The 21256-nt window shown below is 39.7% G+C and overlaps 1 non-coding gene across 1 annotated transcript; it reads left to right on the forward strand.

Moving 5' to 3' along the window:
* The first annotated feature begins 18549 nt into the window (after window positions 1-18549).
* Window positions 18550-18676, forward strand: LOC116899863. Its single transcript, XR_004387857.1, has one exon. It is a non-coding gene; the product is annotated as a small nucleolar RNA SNORA17 (small nucleolar RNA).
* Window positions 18677-21256: the final 2580 nt, after the last annotated feature.

Here is a 21256-nt window from a genome sequence, read left to right on the forward strand (position 1 = left end):
AAAGAGCTGATAAGTGAGAAGAAATGTCCTGACAAATGGCGTGGCCTTACTGACCTCATGGGAAACTGTCCTGGGAAACTTTTAGGAGGTGCAAGGAATTAGCAATCAGAACAAGAATCATGGAATAAAAGGGAAAAGGAGGCAAGCTGAATTTCAAGGAAAAGAAGGAGCAAAGAAGAAATCATTATCTTCACTCACTAAATGTGTAATTGCTCATAATGTCAGTAGGCTGGTTGTGAGGTCATGAACCTCTAGTCCTGAGACAGATGAAGGGGAGCCCCACCTCTCCCTGGGTCATTAGAAAGGTATTGTCCGTTATTAAAACACAGGACTGTAAAACGGGGCTGGAGAGATGATGTCACAAAGCTTAGATCATGGCTCAAACACGGGTTTGCCTGTACTTTTTCACTAATGATCCAAGGGAATAAAGCATTCACTGTAAAAACACAATTTAAAAATATCAGGCATTAGGTCCACCAAAATGGATGCTGTTTAAAGATACTGAGTGGGTGGAAATTTGGGATGCTCTCAAACATCAACCTTGTTGCTAAAAACCCATCTACCTTTGAAGCCGGTACTAATGCTCTCCTTAATTATAGATGCTGATTCCTGGAGGTAATTAGAGTACCCAATATTTTTTTTAGATATCATTAAAACCTGCTTTAAATCACAGAGGAAAAATAAAGCCACCCATCAACATAATCACTATCTAAATAATCTTTCTGCAGCACAGACGCCTGTGAATAAACAGAAAACCGCCATTTAAAAATGCGCCAAGATGTTGTAAACACGGGCATTCATTTGCAATAATTAGACCTGGAAAGAAAATTCTCCAAAGCGCCTCCGCTGTGGGTAACTAATCATATGGCTTTGGGAATTTTCATCATCTTGTCAATCCCGACTCCTGCATCCCCTTAGCCTACCACCCCTACAGCCCAGTAGAAGAGCAAAGCATCACATCCTTTCATTGAAAATGGTCTAGAAGCTCTCTGTTCAAAAAGATAAAGGAAAACAAACATGGTATCATATTTCTCACCTAAACTACTTCACATACCCCCACAAAATAGTCCATCTGTTTCAAATATCTCACAAACATGCTATAAATATTGTCTATACTCTCTATGTGTTTAAAAATTAGAGTCTGATCCAAAAATGCCACACATGGTATTTGGTTCCTAAATCTCAAAAGTCTCTTCAAATGTTCCACTCACGACCACTTTTCCTAGTTGTAATTTACTTGTTAAGAAAATGTTTCCTCTGTTGTTTTGTTCTTTTCTTCACTAAAAAAAAAAAAAGAAAGTGTATGCTGGGTTTGACTATTTGAGTCCGCGTGGTGTCTTTAAAGACTTATCCTCAGCCTTCTCTTTCCTCTGAGCCTACAGGGAGATATTGTCCACAAATGATTTAAATTAGATTTTCAGGTCTAGCCTGCTTTTAATATTAAGATTGATCCCCGGGTCAGGGAGGCATCATCTTGGTGGCAACCAATGCTAATATTTATCTCTGTCCATTGGTCAAGGAGAGATCAAAATGATGGTATCCTACTTCATTCTTGCATGTGCATTGACTACCTAAAACATTGTCAAATCAAGACGTTCCCTCATGATGACTGTCCCAAAGATAGCTAACATCGAGTATAAATGCTTACTCTTAATTTTAATTTTAATTCACTAGTTTTCAGATTTCTAGTTTCCTCCAAAGACTGTCTAGGAAGTGCTATCCTGGAAGAAAGGCGTGCATGCCGTTCTGCCGGGTCACCATGTTTCAAGCTCCTGCAGCTACCTTTATTTGTGACTCTACCCTGTCCCACAGTTTGCTGGGCATAAGTTCTCAACTGTCTTGCTATAATACAGAACTGTTAATGGTGTCCTCTTTTTCTGACATGAAGAGATATCCCTGGTCCATTTTGTTTGTTTGTTTTCTCAAACTATTCCTGGAACCAAGCATTTCTCTAAGGTCCTGTGACATCGGAAGAAAGTGTTTGCTGAGCACAAGTCTACCAGGTGCTTATTAGCATACATTTCTGTTTGTTTTTGCGTGTTTCAGAGGACAAGGCTAAGTCAGTTCCTGAGAATATAGCTAGAAACATAACCCGAGTTCATACTGACAATTCCATTCCTCTTCAGTATTTGCTGATGCTAACTTGCTTCCGATTTGCATGGAACATTGTGCTACCTTGTTTTCTGTGCCTGTGATAGTGCACAGACCAAAAGCAAATTGGGGGAGGGAAGGGTATGTTTCATATTTCGTAATCCATCTTCAAGGAAAGCCAAGGCAGGAGCTCAAGACGAGAGCAACCATGGAGGAATCCTGTTTACTGTCTTAGTTCTTGTGGTTTTCTCGGCTCACTTTCTTATATAACCCAAGACCACTCACCCAGGAGTGACACTGAGATACTGGGATAGGCCCTCCTATATCAACCATCCATCGGGAAAATGCCCCATAGTCATGGCCACAGCCTAATTCAAATGGAAGCAATTCCTCTACTGAGGTTCCCTCTTTCCACGCCACTCCTCGTTTGCATCAACTTGACAAAACTCATCACAAATATGTTAGTTCCTCATGGCGTTAACATAGTCATTTGCTTTATTCTATGTGTGTGCCTCAAATTGTATTCAGGGTGGGTTTTATGCGGAAATTTTTCTGTAAAATTCCAATTTCTGTAGTTATAGTGATCCTCAAAAAAAGGGCCAGAAACATCTTAATACAGGGAAGACACTTTATAGGAATCTTGTCATTGCTATAATAAAATGAAGAGCTGAAACTTAAGCCAGATCCAAGGATCAGTCTACCTCCACAGATTCCAAGCTAGATCGAAGATGATTGATTTAAGATCTAAGGAAGAAGCAACGTGATCATGGACTATGCTGAGAAGTTCTGAACCAGATCTGGTAATAGGATGTAAGACTGGGGAAGAGAAAGACTGACATTGTCATATTTATTTGTAATGTAACAAATAGAATGTTATCATTTGGGTTGGTGGGGAAGGGGAGGGGAGAATCCAAAAGTAGCAGGAGAAAAGGAAGCCAAGAAAGTAGGAATGTAGAGTTGCTGGCTGGTTTTTTATAACTACCTTCAAAATGGGCTGTGAGCAGTTCAAGGTCTATATGGGGGATGTGTAAATAAATCATCCCAGTTTTTATTGGCAACCGTTAACATCCTTCAAGCATTCCTTTCTAGGCTATGTCTTATACTGTATCATTCAGTAGGGCCAGCATTCTTGGGAGTGATTGACTCAATAAGCAAACATGCCCTTAAAGACTGGAGTTGGCTGGACTCTCCTACCCCCTTACAGTGATTAAATCTGACTCCAGCACATCCATGAAACCACATAGTTGGAACCTACTCCCACTTACAACTTCTAACTCCAACTTGTGCAATTGTCAAAATGTTACATTAATCATTCTCCCATACACGTTTCTGGGTATTTATCAATTAGAATTAATTCTCAGAAATGGTAGGTCAAAAGTTACTCATTTGAAATGCATAATAGCTAAATGACTACATTTAGTCTAGAATGTTAGAATTGTTGCTGAAATATTACAGAAAGTGCTAATTGTTTTGATTGGAGATTGGGGTTTTTTGTTGTCATTGTTTTGTGTTAGTGGTGTTTTGTTTTTGTTTTGGGGTTTGTTATTGTTTGTTTTGTTGCTTGTTTATTTTTGTTTGTTTTCTTTTCTTTTGTCACCAAAGGTTCTTACTGAATCATAAAGAAAAAATAAAACATCAGTAAGTCCAGCAAAAGAAAGTTCACCAGCACAAACACAGCTGAGCCATGTAGTAGGAACCTTACACAAACTTACTGTTTTTCTTATTTTTACTTTTCAACGGGATCTATATTTTTCCAGTATTTTCCTTTACATATTGACTCTGGGGATTTAAATTACTTTGAGTGGCCCTACTAAATGAGTAGTTTGTATCCCCAGACTATCTGAGTTACCAAGAGGCACACAAACTTTTCCTTCCTACCTTTCTTCTCAAGTTTTGTAAAGCAAAGAAGAAAACAAATAAAAACAAAAAGCCACCAGGCAAAACTTATTCAACTCAAAGCAGCCAACTCATGTATTGACAGGAACAAGAGAAAACCTAGTTACTTTTATTTTAAATTTAAATTATTTCACTATTTGTTGATATTGCTGTTTAATCATAGTCCATACTGTTTGATTTCAATTTATGACCTCAGTTTCTAAACTGGGAAACATCCAGAAGAAGATTTAAGTGAGAGATCAATAATCTATGACACCGAACTTTCATATCAAGTTGACTTCCAGCATGATCGTTGGAGATGCTATTTCCATAAAGGAGCTGTTCTGCTAGCCCATGTACCAGTGATGATGTTGCTGTCGGTGAATCTTCTTCCAGACTGACAGCGAAAGGAAGATGACGGAAATCTGATCACACAAACAAGAAGACCGCCGTGATTGTTAAAGCATATTGATGACAACATGGAATTGCTGTGGTTAGCATCATAAACGGTCCCCGGAGAAGACGTTGATAATTGGTATTTTGACTGAATGGAGTCCATCAACAGTACATACAGCCCCAGTGTTTTGTTTTGTCTTTTAATTATATCTAGCTGTTTCATTTCTTTTCTTGTGGTCTCATGAGGTTCTACCTTCTCACTTGGAATTACCTTGGCTGTATAATTATACAATCAAACCCCATACCTCACCCTCTCACTTGTCCTTCCTGTTACTTCTGTCCTGTGCTTGTGTTTTTATTTATGCACAATCTGAGCCAGATGTTATGAGAGCACTGATTGTCCTCAAGGAACCACTGACTGGGGTACAGACCCTCTTGATTCTGGGGATTCTTACATCCTTTCCTTATATGTGTTTCCTTGCATTTTAAGCAGTAAATTCAACAAGTTTACACTAATATATAATATCAACTATTTCCCATGAATGCTAGTAAAGATTACAAATTTCCACAACTAGATTTTTAATCCAAAGCAAGCACTGGAAACACAGTATGTTTTGGATTTTGTTTCAGTTCTATTGTTTGAGACAGTCTCTCTGCATAGCCCAGTCTAGACTTAAAATTACAATCCTCCTGCCTCCACCTGAGGAAACATATTTCCATGTTCACAGAAGAAAAGCAACTTAAGGAAGGCTTGCTTCCGTCTCACAGTATCAAGGTATAGTCACTATGGCAGGAAATGCATGGTGGCAAAAGCATGAGACAGCTGTTGATGTTGACTCTGAAGTCCAGGGTTAGTTAGTCTAAGGTGCTGGCCATGGAATGATGCCAGCCATATTTCCCCACTTTGGTTAACCCAGTCTAGAAACTCCCATGTAGACATACCCACACATTTGTCTTCTAGGTGATTCTAATTCTTGTCTTTTAGACAATCAATATTAACCATTACAGTAGTTTAAATAAAAATGCACTTACAGCCCTGGATACCACTATTCTTCCATTACATAATGATTGGAAGCTGATAAAACTCATCTTTGACATCATCAAGCCAGTTTCACTGAGACCCCTTTCTCTATGGTGCCACTAAGCTATTGATCTAGAACAAGCATCCTACTTTAAGAAGTGGTCTGAGTCTCAGACACATAACATACTCCCCAAAGAAGTAACCAAATACTCAGGAAATTCCATATGACTTTATAATTTTAAAAAATAGTTAAACAGACAGACAATGCTTGTGCTTGGAGCAACAACTATACAGATAATAATTTATTTAGTTTCGTCCATATGAGATGCAAAGAAATTGACAAATTAGTGGGTTGCTGAATGCTTCGCTACACACTGACAGGTACTTTATGAACTGTGCCATTTTAAATACTTTTTTCAAGAACTAAATAACTGATAGTTTAAAGAAAGCAAACATAAAACAAGAGTCTTAGAATTACATGAAATCTAGATGCCATTCAAGAAGTTAGAGATGCCATAGACGACCCAGGATCTTTTTCTTCATCCAAGCTCTGTGCATGGGTGCTTATAATAGTCTTCCTGGGAAATGCTGCCAACAATGGGTCCTCCCACTGGCTTTCGAGCCTTCTGGCTCTCCGCCTACAATATGTTTTGTCAGTATCTGTAGAGATGGCTTGTCATTGCCGTGTGCATTCCTGATTTATCTTCCCATCACCCTCGTCAGCCTGTGATCAGCATATGATGCATTCATTCCATTTCTCTATATCTTACCATCAACCCATACTATAGTTTAAGCTGTGTAAAGGCAGACAGTATTGTCTCAAATGATCACTTGTATATTCAGATCCCTTAAAACAGTACCTGATATCCATTGTACATCCAATGAATAAATGTTATATGAGTATCAATTAATCCTTCTAATCGTCATCATTATCAGTCAGCCTTTTAGAAAACACATAATGAAAACATATCACATTTATGACCATTTGTTTAGAATGATAACAGACAAATTTAAGGAAATTGTATTTTAGCTGAAAAATTTAGGACATGTATAGGACACAAGTAACCAAGTACAAAATAGAAAGATGAGAAATAAAATAAGAATCCCATTTCTGTAGGTCCCTGTCTTATTCTGAGATAAAGTTGAAAACACATGGCTATGAAATCCATTATTTTATGCATCCCAGGACTTTATCCTTTGGGAAACTCTCTGTTAACAGACAGGCTAAAATAAAAATAAATGTTTGTTCAAACACTCATTTAAAAATGTGTATGATAAGCAAGATAGTTAGGGTCACTAAAACAAAATACTACAGACCGTGTGACTTATAAACAACAGAAACTCATCTCTCATGGTGAGGAAGATAGGAGGCATAAGATCAGGGTTCCGATATGACCAAAGAAGGAAAAGGACCCTCCTCCAACCCCCCACATCTAACTTCTTATTGTGTCCCACTTATACAGGCTCATAAACAAACCACTTCCTAAAGGTCTCACTGCTGAATGCCATAGTAGTTACTGTCTTAACAGACACATCTAGGGGGAAACAATCATCTGCTGTATGATAATTAGTCTCTCCTATTCCTAGAACACTTTACAGATATAGAATCTGATCATCCAGAATTCTTGAGCTTAGAATGTCCATCATTGACTTTTGTTTTGAGAGGACGATAGAAATTGTGAGCTCTGGATTTATGATTTTATATCAGAGTAACATTGTTTCTATATTTTCTGGAGTTACACCCAAAATATATTTTCAAACAGTTGAGTTCCATAAAGAAAAGAGATGCAAAAACCTAGAAAGACTAGGTGGAAGGCATTTGTGCTTTTTAATGAAAATCAAATTGTATATACCAAATACTTTAGGGAGTTCATTTTAGTTCAAATGAAAGCAACCACACTAGTTTCTTACACTTTCTTTCACAGTAATTTAGTTAGTGTAATCCAAGCATTAGAAGCAACCCAGTGCCTAGTTCAATGGATAAACAATGATCTATCCTAGCAATTGAATACCAGTGAGTAAAGAAAAGAATAAGATGTGGATACAGATAACAACTTCACTGTATTTTAAGATCGTTAGGTTGTGTAAGGAAGAAAGAAAGAAAGAGAGAGGAAGGAAGGAAGGAAGGAAGGAAGGAAGGAAGGAAGGAAGGAAGGAAGGAAGGAAGAAAGAAAGAAAGGAAGAAGCACACAAAAATGAACGTTGGGGACAGGGGTGCACCTGCACAGGAGAAATCAGCCCCTAAGTGTGAAAAGATCATTGAGCAATTACCACTGACAACAGCAAATTGTATTTCTCAGAGAAGCTAACAGAAGTTTTATATGAATGATTGCTATATCAATTAAAAGGTTTTTAAACTGAAAAATAATTGTAGGCTTTCATCTACATAATTTCTAGAAAAAAATGATCCTTAGAAACAGACTGCAGCCTTGTTATTGGAGGGAACCACAGGTATCAGGAAGGACAGATGGAAAAGAGGGCCGTGTGAAAAGAGGGCCATGGAATCATTTTAGAGTGCTGTGTGAATTTTTATATTTGTTTTTGATGGTGCTTTATAGTGGTATGAACTATAAAATGTATATAAATATAAAAAATATAAAATACAGTAGTAACAAAATAGAACTCTCATATATGTGGTTTATTGTGCAAAATAATATACTTCAATAAAGCGGCTAGAAAAGAAAAGACAAACCTACAGCTCACACTCATCAAAAGAGAATTTAGAGGCATTGGAGAGAGGGTTGAGCAGTTGAGAATGCTTGCTGCTCTCCCAGGAGACGCCAGTGTAGGTCTTAGCACTCACAGCAGGCAGCCCACAGCGGCCTGAAACTCCAACTGCGAGAGATCTGATGCTCTCTTTCGGCTCTGCAGGGACCTGTATCCAAGTACACACACACACACACACACACACACACACACACACACACACACACACACACACACACGAAAATGAAACAAATCTTTTAAAAACAGAGAGAATTTTGACACCTGATCTATCCTCAGGAAAACTCACTGGCTGCCCCTGGCCCAGGAGTTGGATTATATTAGGCACCTAATACATTCCTGTCCTTCCATGTATTATTTATAAATAATAAGCACTTACACAATGCTTATCAAGAACAAATGCCATCTGCTAACTTATTTAGGGTCTTTTTTTAGAACTTCGAGGGTGTTTATTTTATCAAACATTTTAACAATAAGAAAACAAAGTCAAACGAAGCATCCTCCGCTCTAGATGAACTCCCTGAGGGACAGAGAAGCAAAGGCGTTAAGGGTACCCAGGTGATGAGTCATAGGATTGAAGTTTCTGTATAAGCATTGTGTCTGGAAAAAGAGCTCGATACATCACCAGATGGAGGGAGGGACTTCAGAAACTCAGAGATGGCGGCCTGAGTTGTGTGCCTGGCAGTTAGCGACGTCTTTAGAAAAGAACAGGATGCTTGCCGAGCTTCGAAGTACAGAAGGCTTTGAATCAGAGGGGAGGTTGCCGTGTACCTCAGACAAGGGTGACTGTTGAGCAAGACAAAACCCCAAAAGGTCTTTGTCCAATCTTTGATGGACTTCTCTAAAAGGGTGAATTAAATCCAAACCCGCTGACACTTTTTCTAGTAAATATCGTAGGCAGGATATAAATAGCTGGTCACTGGAAGGGACAAATTAGTGTGGAGGGGTATCTCCTCTGGCAGGTACCCATCGACAGGAAGTCCTTGTGGACCTGGAACTGACTATTTAATGATTAATGAGGCGGTTCTTTTAGTCACCGCATCAGACAACTGGAGAAGCTGTTGGGGCTTGGCAGCTTGCGCTGATAGTACAAAGGAAATATTGCTTTTACATGTGTCCGGGGCCAATGTTAAACCGTAAAAGCAGATCCTGCATTTACCAATTAGTGACAACAGAAACATTGCTCTCAGGATTTTTCCACGCTGGTAAAGGTAACGTCACCAGACATCCAGGAGACAAAATCGGGACTTCCGAAGCTCATATATGAATAAAAGAAGCCATTCTTCCTACTAAAGGGTAAAAAGAAGAGAGGGCAGCCAGAGTTGGGAGATCCACATGGGGATACAAGATGAAGTCCAAGAAGTGTCATGTAGAGATACGGGAACCTTACGAAGCAACAGTGAGAATTCCCAGCTTGCCAGAAGGGAAATAAGACAGCAGACTTGTGGTGGAGGTCACCCTGAACCTCTGCTGATGCGAAGATAAAAGGGAAGTGGGGCCGTAAGAGACAGAACACGGATGGTCCAGTTACAAGAAGCAGCCTGCAGTAACGTGGAGGAGCAATGGGAGCAATACCCTAACTTATTTATGCGATTTTGCTACTCCAGATGTAAAAAAAGGGGTGTGGGGGAAGCACAATGGTAAGATAAATTCAATCTTCATGTATAACTAGACACAAGAGAAAAGATTTACTTATGTAAAATGAGGAATACCTTGCCCAGTCCCCTGAAATAATTCTAGGGGGGGATTAAGTTATTCAAATACATGCAATGACCAAAGAACGCCCACCCTCGTGTTAAAAGCACAGATGTCTCAACTCGGAGGAAGATAAGAGATTAAAAATAACAAATGGCAAACTCTATGCAATGCAGAGATGGGATGAGTCAAAGATGTGATAGACGAATCACGAAGGCTGTGAGGATTTTATAAATGTCACAAACCCGAAAGCTGGCTTAAAGGTAGAGTTTAATGTAGAAGACCAGCTCAGAAACGAAGCCCATCGGAAGCGGAGGGAGATCGACCCTACAAGACACCCGCTAACAAAGCTCTGTGGTGTGGGCACAAAAAGTAGTGAGCAAAGAAGACAAGGTTGAAGGTAAAGAGAAAGGTGGTATTGTTAAAATAACACAACGAAAGTCAAATAATTAGTATTTCTAAAGAAAGCCCAAACAACAAAAGATATAGTGCAGGAATAAAAAAATAAAAAAAAAAATAAAAAAAAAAAAAAAAAACCTAAAATGAAAAAAAATCTTAAAACTCAAAACTATTAAACTTCAAATACATAGAAAAATTTGAAGAAATTAAGGCTAAATGATCAATAATACTTAAGATTAAAAAAACCCCACCAACTTAAGTTTCTGTGCAACAGTGTGATGTCCAGTGAGGCATAAAGGACACTCATGAATTTTCTTTAGACTCTTAAGACTACCCAAGCCACCTGTCATGTATGAACATAAAAAATCTGGTTGATGTCAGACATAAAATAAGAAATATGGTTTACACAAGTCCTTAAAATGGTAGCTATAGATGTAATTCAAATAACCAAACTCTAATTGGAATGGGATTGAACCCACTTAGCTCTGTGAGCTAAGGAATGTAAGGACTATAAATAATAATGAAATAATGAGAAGGTAATGCTCATTACCTAGGTAATAATGGTCAGCCCCTGTCCTAAGTCTTCATAACTTTTTTATGATGTGTGTGTTGTTATTCTCATTACCCATCATCTATCTCCATGTCGGTCATCTGTCAACACTCTACACATAGAAGATAAGTAACATACACATCTTACTGACTGGTAATACAGAGATAAGGTAACTGAAGGAAGAGGGGATGACAAGGAAAGAAATTATCCATGTTCTCGTCTTCTGTAACAAGAGGACTGGTGTGACAGCAACTTAATTAAAATAGCTATGCTATTATTTAAAAGGAATCACTAAAAAGAATATAATTTAATGACATGTTTAAATTGAGAGAGATGGAGATTTGGAATATAATTCTCTGAGTCACCAATTATAATAAAAGGTGACTTAGTTTCTAAAAATAAATTATGAAAATTAAAAAGATTAAGGCTTGGAAAACTACTGTCTACTCAACAATAACATGATCATAGACATACATCCAATACTGTATTATTTGCAAAAAAGCACTTTAGCAGAAAATTACAACAAAGGAGTGAAAGTATTCATTGAAGGTATTATGAATCTCCATACTATGTAATGATCTGGATTATTTGTCCCTCAAATAAAACAAAAATATTCAAAAACAAAGATATGAGGAAATGCAAGACATAATTAGACTTTATAATCCATTCCTATTTAATATCCCTTAAAAATTGTCAGTGAAGAAGCATGAGGGAGTAGCAGATGCAAACAAAATGCAAATAGTATACACACACACACACACACACACACACACATATACATATATATATATATATATATATATATATATATATATATATATATATACAGTGTTTAAGAGAGTTGGAACATCTCAAACCATCAAACACAGTAGTCACAAACTAAACTCCAGTGGACAGCTACTAGTAGAAGTTATGTCAACAATAAAGACATGAAGGAGAACCATGTGTCAACCTTAGGAGGTGATGAGGTAAGATAGTGTCACAGGAGTCCTCCCAAATTGAGTTAACAAATCCTCCTCATACCAGTTAAATTATTCAACAGAAGGAGTCTGCAACATTGTCCTGCAAGGTCCAGATACTAAACACCATTGACTGCACAGGTTTCCTGCTTTCTATTTAGTCTATTTCTCTCTGTCCGCACAATGCACATGACTAAAATGAGTAAATTAGTAGTCATGGTTAGCTGACTATAAAATTTCATCTACAAAATTGAGTTGATGGCAATAGATTGCAAAGCATGTTTTATAACACAGTTGTTAGAACTGCCTTTCTTGAGCTTGAAGCGGCTTGAGACCCCATATGAACAACAATGCCAACCAATCAGAGCTTCCAGGGACTAAGCCACTACGCAAAGACTGACCCTGGGCTCCAACTGCATAGGTAGCAATGAATAGCCTAGTAAGGGCACCTGTGGAAGGGGAAACCCTTGATCCTGCCAAGACTGAACCCCCAATGAATGGGATTGTTGGGGGGAGGGCGGTAATGGGGGAGGCTGGGGAGGGGAACACCCACATAGAAGGGGAGTGGGAGGGTTAGGGGGATGTTTGCCTAGAAACCAGGAAAAGTAATAACAATTGAAATGTAAATAAGAAATACCCAATTTAATAAAGATGGAGAAAAAATATGCAAGGGAAAAAAACTTACTTTGGAAAATAAAACTTTCCCATACAATAAAAAAAAAGAACTGCCTTTCTTTAATTATTTTTATGAAAATAATAAAAGTACTGATAATGCCATCCCCTACAGTAGAACCACAATATTATCTCTTACAAATAGCCATGAAAAATTATTCACCAACATGTCAGCAAGTAAAATTCAGAGCACATTAAGAGAATAATGCAAAATAATCTGGCAGACTTTATTCAGCAATGTAAATAATGTTCAGGGTTCGAGGGGTTCAAAAATAAAATTTCAAATATCTGCTCCTCATGAGAAAAAGCATCCCTTACAGCAACTACAGGAAGACAATTCCCTGCTAAGATAGTCTTCACTGATCTAAAGGTCAGAATCATGTTCACTGAGAAGGTAGGAGATTCCCCTTTGAAAATTAAGATAACAACTGAACACAGCCCCAGGTTTGTTTGATTTTTCCCCTAGATAACATCTCACTCAAACTCCAACAGAAGGAGTGAGATGTTGTCTAGAATAAAAACCTGGGGCTGGAGAGATGGCTCAGTGGTTAACAGCCTTAAGACTGCTCTTCCAGAGGTCCTCAGTTCAATTCCCAGCAAACCACATGATGGCTCACAACCATCTGTAATGGACTCTGATGCCCTCTCTTTCAGTGAGTCTGATGACAACTACAGTGTACCTATATGCATTTAATTAATTAATTAATTAATCTTTAATAACAATACTGTCTATGGGAAAAGGAAATGCACCCATTATTTATGGCTTCTACCCTTTATCTAAAAAGCTCAAGACTCTCAACAAATAATAAAATAAATCAGAAAAATGTCTCAATGTCTTCCATATATGTACTAAATTGCTAACATCAAAATTTACTCAAAAAAAAAAAAAGGAAGAAGTAAGCAAGCTGCCAAATTCCAGACCAAACCCCAGCATGGAGAGGGGATCCGGGCACAGAATTCTACCTCCAGGCCTGGAGCAAATGACAATGGTTAGCTGATGAGAGAGGGCCAGAAAGTTTTCTTTAAGAGGGTTACCCTAAGTCAACCACGCACTAGTGGAAGGCACTGAATTTAAAAGCACAAAATGATCTCGAGCTATTAAAAATGAAGGAAACAAGGTTCCATAGATAGGGAAGGGGGGTTGGACTTGGGAAGAGTTGGGGTGGTAAATACGATTTAATTTTTGGGGGGTCTGTGGAGTGGAGTGTGGGTGTCCTATATTGGCTGTCACTCCTGTCTCTCTTCACACCTGATCCTGAACCCCCCATCCCCTCCCTATTCCCTCTCCCATCCAGCTCCCTCCTCCAACCTAGATGTCCCTCAACTGAAGGATGGATAAAGAAAATGTGGTGCACCTACACAATGGAATACGACTCAACTACTAAAAAACAAAGATTTCATGAATTTTGCAGGCAAATGGAAGGAACTTGATTTCATTCAAGATGTGTCCTGCCTACGAGATGTGCAGGGACAAAGATATAGCAGAGAGTGGGAGAAAGATGGCCAACCAAAGACTGCCCTAAATTGAGACCACTCCCAAGGGCAAGAATCAATTCGAGACACTATTAATAACATTCTGTTATGTTTACTGACAGGAACCTAGCATAACTGTCCTCTGTGAGGCTCTACCCAGCAGCCAGTGGGAAGAGATGCAGAGCTCCACAGACAACATCAGATGGAGCTCAGGGAGTCTTGTGGAAGGGTTGGGGGAAGAGAGCTATTTAAGTTTTGTCTTTTACTGTCTATGGTAATGCTAAGTGTGGACCCCCAAGATCTGGAGTCTAAATGTAGCCCCTGTGATGCTGCCCTAAGTTATTTCTGATTGGTGGATAAACGTGCTAACAGACAAAAGCTGGACAGAAGAGACATACATGGAGTTTAGATTTCCTGGAGTTGTGGTTGGAGGAAGATGAAGAAGATGGAATGGGGGAAAGAGAAGCTGCCATGGATTAGAGGAGCCATAAAAACACGGCCTTGAAGGCTAGCCAATTGGAGTTAAGAGCAGCCCAGATGGACGATAGTAAATAGGAAGTAATAACTCGGGCTTATCAATAGGAAAATGGAGTCTAACAGCATGGAGGGGAGGCAGCTGCCCAGCTACTGTGCTGTTTAGGGCTTATTGTAAATAGAAAGACTGTGTGTGTGTGTGTGTGTGTGTGTGTGTGTGTGTGTGTGTGTGTGTGTGTGTGTGTGTGTGTGTTTATCCAGGAATTCAATACCCTAAGGCAGGGGTAAAAACCCTGGGCCAGGATTTACATGTTTTCTACAACAGCAGTTATGTGAGGGGAGGACTGGGAGGAGAGGGGGTGCAGATATTGGGATGTAAAGTGAATAAATAAATATACAAATTAATGAAAAGAAAAAAGAAAAAAAATGTCTCCCAGACTTACCCACAAACCATTCTGATCTGGGCAATGCTTCAAATGAGGTTTCCTCTCTCCAGGTGCCTCTAGATTTGTGCCAATTTGACAGCTGAAGCTAACTATGACACACAGTAAGGAAAAACTTGTGAATTTGTGGTGTGTGTGTGTGTGTGTGTGTGTGTGTGTGTGTGTGTGTGTGTGTGTGTGTGCGCGTGTTATGCATGAGTGTGCATGCTCACACACCCACCAAAAGGAAGGAGGATGCCTGGCATCCCACCCTATCAGACTCTGATTCCCTCAAGACAAGTCCACTCGCTGATCCTGTGGCTCGCTGCTGTTCAGCTTGGCTGGCTGGGTAAGAAATCTCAGTAGTCTTCTTGCCTCTACTCCCTACCTCCCATAGTGCTGGCTTTCAGCCATGTTCCTGGGCTGTTTGTAAAATTATAATTTACTTTTATTAATTGGTTATTTTATTTATTTATATTTCAAATGTTGTCCCCCTTCCCAGTCTCTCTTCTGCAAGCCCCACCCCCATCCCATTCCTCTTCCTTTGCCTTTAAGGCAGTGCTCTCCCATCCACCCATTCACTCCTGCCTTACCCCTCTAGAATCCCCCTACTCCTCGAGGGGAGGCCATTGGTCCTGTGGATTATGTGGAGCCTAACTACGGTTCTCACACATGTTCTCCTTTCCCACTAAAACATCCTCCCAGTCCCAGGAAAGCTTTTTGACTTTAAAGCATTAATAGCCACCTAAAAAGACCAAGTCTATGAAAAATGCATCTACTATATCTAATCTCTTCTAAACCTCAGTGTCATTAGGTTATTAACTCTTTTTCCATTTCTCTAAAACTTCATGGCCTTCTAAAGAAAATGACTACAAATCTAAAGACAGTAGCAACCCACAAGCAGAACACGTCAATACTTGAAGAGGAGGTCAGTGAATTGGAACTAGGCCTATTATAAACTTAATTAATTACCGCACTATCTCACTACCCATGAGCAGATAGATCAACGAATAACTATGCAAATAGACCTGCAGACATATGGGATTTTATTTTAGTTTATTTGTATCAGTAGGAACGATCTGGATTATTCAGTAAATGTTAATGAGGCAATTAGGTAGCCATTTCAAGGAAGCTACTCAATCACTATGCCATTCCACAGCAACACTCGCATGCAGCTTAAAATGACAGCACAGAATTTCCAGTGCTGGGCAGGCTTTCCCAATGAAACACAAAGTCTCGAAGGGCTAAACACCTTCACTATATAATCAACAAAATTCACACATAGCCAAAAATCATCATAAGCAAATCCAAACAGTTTTTTAAAAGACAAATTATGGACTTCAGTATTTAAAGGAAACCATCGCAAACCCACGAGGAGCTGCTAAACGTTTAAGTGAGGGATGGAGAGATAACTCAGTGAGGGAAAGTACTTGCGGCACAAGCCTGATGTGGTGTCTGCATCTCAGAACCTATGTAAAAGCCAGCTCTATCCATGGTGCATCTGGAACTCCAGCATGCCTGAGGGAAGATGAGAGGCCATCTACAGAAGCTTCTGGGCTGACTAGCCTGGTTTATGAAGTGGCTCTGAGACTGTCTCAGAACTAGGTGGAAAGGCTAAGACTGGCACCTAGGGTTGTGATCTAACCTACACAATGCTCTACATCGTATGTGCCTGCACCAACATATATGAGCACACACACACAGACACAAACACACACACTTCACTTATGCACATGTATATATACACACACACACATATATATATACATATATATGTATTTGATGTATATGTGTGTATATGTATATGTATATTCAATATTAAGCTTAAAGTTTGACTTCCGTCCATTTCTTTGGTTATTGCTCTTGGGTTTCTTTCTTCCCTCTACTTTTGAGCTTACTTCTCTCTGGCATCTAGAGGTAGATATTATGTTACTGATCTTAGACAATTTTATTGTCAACTGTAAGCCTTAAAAATGTTAACATTGCCTTTAGACATGTCTAAATATCTCTTTGTTATATATCCATTATCTATCACTCAATATATTTTAAATATCTATGCGATATCTTATTTGACTCATGAGTTTTAAAGCTGGGTCTTATATAATTCCAAATATTTAGATACTGTGGGTCTTTCATGGTACTGCTTTCTATACTGTAGTATGCCAATCTCAAAATTTTTTATTGTTTTATGGCTCTGAATAAGAGCCACCTTGATAAATGTACTGTGTGCCTTTGACAACTGTGCATTAAAATATGTGTCCTAGAAATTTCCACAGATGCATTGATTAGGAAGGCCATTAATATTGCTTATGTTCTTCCTGCCCTTTGGCATGGCAACTTTATTAGGCTACTTCCTGACTCAGTCATTGAAATCTTCAGCTACGGTGGTACATTTGATCAAAAGTACACAGTGCCAGAGAGAAAGCTTTAGCCAAAAGACTGTCAGCACATTTTCCCCCTTCGCCACACAAGGTGAGAAAGACTTGGCCTAGATGACGCATAAACACACAGCCAGAGGGGAGGGATAAGAGGCAAAGCTGTTGGAGATCTTCTGTCTGGTTGTTGGTTGGGAAGGGTTTGTGTGTTTTTAGATTGCATGGTTGATGCATTTTGATTTGTGTGTTGTTTATGGTATAAATATTGAAGAAAAATGAAGACTTAGTTCATTCAGTCTCTGATACAATGGGACAGCAAACAGTGCTCTAGACTGGCAACCGGGGCAGCAGTCCTGCATGAGTTGCCTCCGAAATCCCACACACACTTTCTACTCCAGATTCAGCCATTTTGCATTGCTTCTCAAGTGCGCCTTCATTTGCCGTCTTGTGAATCCATCAGAACATCTTCCCACGCTTTCTCAGTGAAGTCACACGCCCTCCATTCTCCCATCATCCTCCATTCTTACACCATTTTGAGAACACTCACTAACCTGTTCAGGAATTTTCTCTTTCCAAATCTACTATCTTACTGAACCATATCTTTCCAGGGGATAAATTTGAACAGTAACAAATATTTTGATTGTATTTGTGCTTTTATTGCTGATCCTTAGCAGAGTGCCTAATACATAATAAATATTAAATGATTTAATGTACAAATTAATGAGTAAGCCACACATTCTAAGAAACTTGGACTAAGTCCTGGGGATAATTTGGCCATTGCGCTAATGTTTATCTACCTGAAGTGAAAAGCTGTATAATTTGCTCCTGAAAGTGTGGGACTAAACAGTGGATATTTTGTGTATTCGTTCTTTAAAAAAAATCTCCACTACAAATATACACATGAACATACACTGAATTTAAATCTAGGAAAGTACATTTTAAGTAACACTCTCCTTTCGAATATAGTCAATTAAGACAAAGCACAATCAGTTGCCTAACAATTTTCAAGATAGATTAACTTTCCTCAACCCCCAGAGTTTACCCATTGTCTAAATGGCCTATATACTTTCTAATATAGCAAAGACCGGCTTCTTGGATCTAATAATACCTTTCACTGAATGTCTCCTGTTCCTAACTCCTACAGTTGTAGCAATGTAGCCCTGAAGACTCGACTGCCATCTTTGATTTCAATCTTTCATTTCCATAACTCGTTCAGTTTGCTTCAAATACAAAATGTCCCAAAACCAAAATGAGGAGAAAGGTCAGACCTACTTTATAGAAGTGTTGGAGATAATAATTAAAGTGATGTAGATAGAACATTTAAAAGCTTCTGCTGCATAATTAACACAAGTGAGTATCACATTAGGTTGGGAGATTTTAAAGCTATTTTCACAACAGTAGCTTCTTTAAAAATCACTGTTGTCCTGCCCCTAGAGGCATTGTGAGTGTGACTGCTATGTCATATGTGTGTCACAGTAAGTGACAGAGAGACTATGTCTATGCTCAGTGTTCTGACCTATGAGCATCTGAATAATTAGTGGCCCAGCATTTCCTTAAAAAGTAAGCCTGAGAGGATTACCAGTCTGGTGCCAGGCAGGATCGGATGGGCTCCCAGGACAGGGACCAAGCTGGAGACTAAGAAAAACTCAACCTTGGACCACAGGCCCAGCAGGAGTGAGTCATAGACAGACTACACTCCCAATGGGCCACTAGGATGGGCAGCAAAGAACCAGTCTGAGACAACCACCAGACCAGAGACCACCAGACTAGTGCCATGGGGCCCACACAGGGAGCTAGTCTGAGATGACCACCAGTTCAGAGCCGCACAGGCCTGGAGAGGGGACATGGACCACTCCTGAGATGACCTGTGCCTGGTGCCTTAATGCACAGGTGGGGCATAGCACTCCTGAGACCACCCCTGAGATGACCCCGACATGAAGAGACCTCATACATCATTAAGAAGAGCAAGTAAGTGGTAGAGAAATGAAAGAGAAAGAGAAATAAAAGGATATGGGTGCAATGAAGAGAGAACTAGACACTCCAGGGTATTCAAAGAACAGCCTCATGTGAGTACCTGGTGGTGCTACCTGGGACCATAGGGTGGGGTTCTGACCTGTGCTACCACCAAGGGCCACCAGGAGCCATTTCTGGGTCTAAGGCCATGAAATAGCAGGTATCTGTTACCACAAAAGACTAGATGGACATCTCTACAGTCTGGGCTGCCACCCAGGGACATATTGGTGTCTGAGGACATTTCCACAAAGGTTTACATGGAGAATGAACTGTCCTAAAGTGAGAACTCCATGCAAAGCATTGAAAGCAAGCCTGAAAGGAAAGGCAGAATGAAAAAACAAACCAGGTGAGTGGTGGCATTACCTGATGTGGAGATGTGAGCAAGCATTCTCCCACCATTGTGCTTTCCCAGCTGTGAGGGCCTGTATCCTCTAGACCACAGCCAAGGTCAACCTCTTCTTATCTTCTGAGGATAGAACAACAGCACAGAGGAGATGGGAACCATGGAAATGGGAGAGTTACCCAGAAGTGTGTGTGAACATGTCCTCAGAAAATCCTTTATGTTGAGTATTAATTATAATAAATGTAAAAGATAAATAATAAGACCTATTTCTTTTTAGCTATTTGGTCAGAGAGATGAGAAAAGTGACCTTAAAAAGTAATGTTGACTGAAAGCCTAGTAATATTATCCCTGAAATTTCTCTTGGTGTCTTCTCTTATATTGAAACCATGCCTGCTTCCTTAGACATCAAGCTCGGAGCAATGAGGACTTAACGCACTGCTGTGGTCTGAGCCCTTAAGTTATTCCCCAACAGTATGTCCTTGTGCCCTGCCGCCTCTTCCTCATCTCATCCCTCTCTCGCATGTCCAGCTGAACTGATCAGACATCATACATCTCCATCTGCCACCTTGATGAAGACTACATCCCACCCACATGTATAACTTGCCACATCATCTGTTCATCTCAACAGCATTTTTCCTGTTACCAAGATTTCCCTACCTTGAAATGAAAGATGAACTGTATGACCGTAGCCCTCTTACAACTCTGCCCTCATCCTGGAGGAAATTGTGAATAGGGCAGAGGGAAAAGCTTAAGGGCTGATGAGAACCCTACATTCCACCTCAGAACACCAGCCTGGGGTGACAAGGATATAACAGTTTTGTTCTAAAAGTACCTCTGTCCCCAGGGGAAATGAAGGACACTCAGGTCCTTCGAGACAAAGGATTTTTTTCTCAGTTATTTTCTCCAGGTTGTTGGACTAGACCAGACACCTATTTTTAAATGTCTTTCTTGGCTTTTGTAGCAGACCTGGATGATCGAGGATGACTACGCATTCATCTGTACGGTATGGGGTTGAAATTGGCAGAGAAGTGACAACTGGTTTCAAGGAAAGCTGGCCTTGGGAGAAAATGGCTCTTCACCTAAAATTCTCAGAGGCAACAGGCATCTACTTTACTCTCGAGACTTAAATCCTTTTCAACTCCATCACAACTGGCTATTGTTGATGCTGCTCCATGTACAACCACGTAGCAGGATATCTTATTTTGGTTTCTTCACTCCAGCTTTCTCCAGACTGACAAAAGCAGGCTGAGAAATGCACCCCATGATCACAGAACAGAATGTATTGTATAAATGATATTATATCAGGTTTATATTAGACCACAGACAATACTAAAGCAGGCCTGCTGTGTCATCTACTTTTCTGGTCACCGTGACAAAACATTAGAGAGAAGTCACTTGGGGGAGGAGAGGTTTATTTTGGCTTAGAATTCAAAGGAAATGGGTCAGCATTGTTGGGAAGGCATGGTGGCTAAGGCATCTGAATGTACTTGAGGTAGCAGCTTGCTTATACCTTGGTACCTGTTGAAGTCCCAAGAGCTAGAGTGGAAGCAGAGCTGATCACACCCCACAAAATCTCCTTGATCTTCTTACATCTGTCAGGTTGGCACCAGGTGTGAAAGTTACCACAATCACCCAATGCAATATAGCTAACTTAGGATCAGGTGTTCAAGCACATGAGGGTCATTTCACATCCAAAGCTTATCCCCACCCAACCATATGAAATAGCATTGACTATGTAGGAAAGTATTTCCCATGGGTTATACCTATTACATTG

The sequence above is a fragment of the Rattus rattus genome, chromosome 4, assembly GCF_011064425.1.
Source record: "Rattus rattus isolate New Zealand chromosome 4, Rrattus_CSIRO_v1, whole genome shotgun sequence".
Lineage (NCBI taxonomy): Eukaryota > Metazoa > Chordata > Mammalia > Rodentia > Muridae > Rattus > Rattus rattus.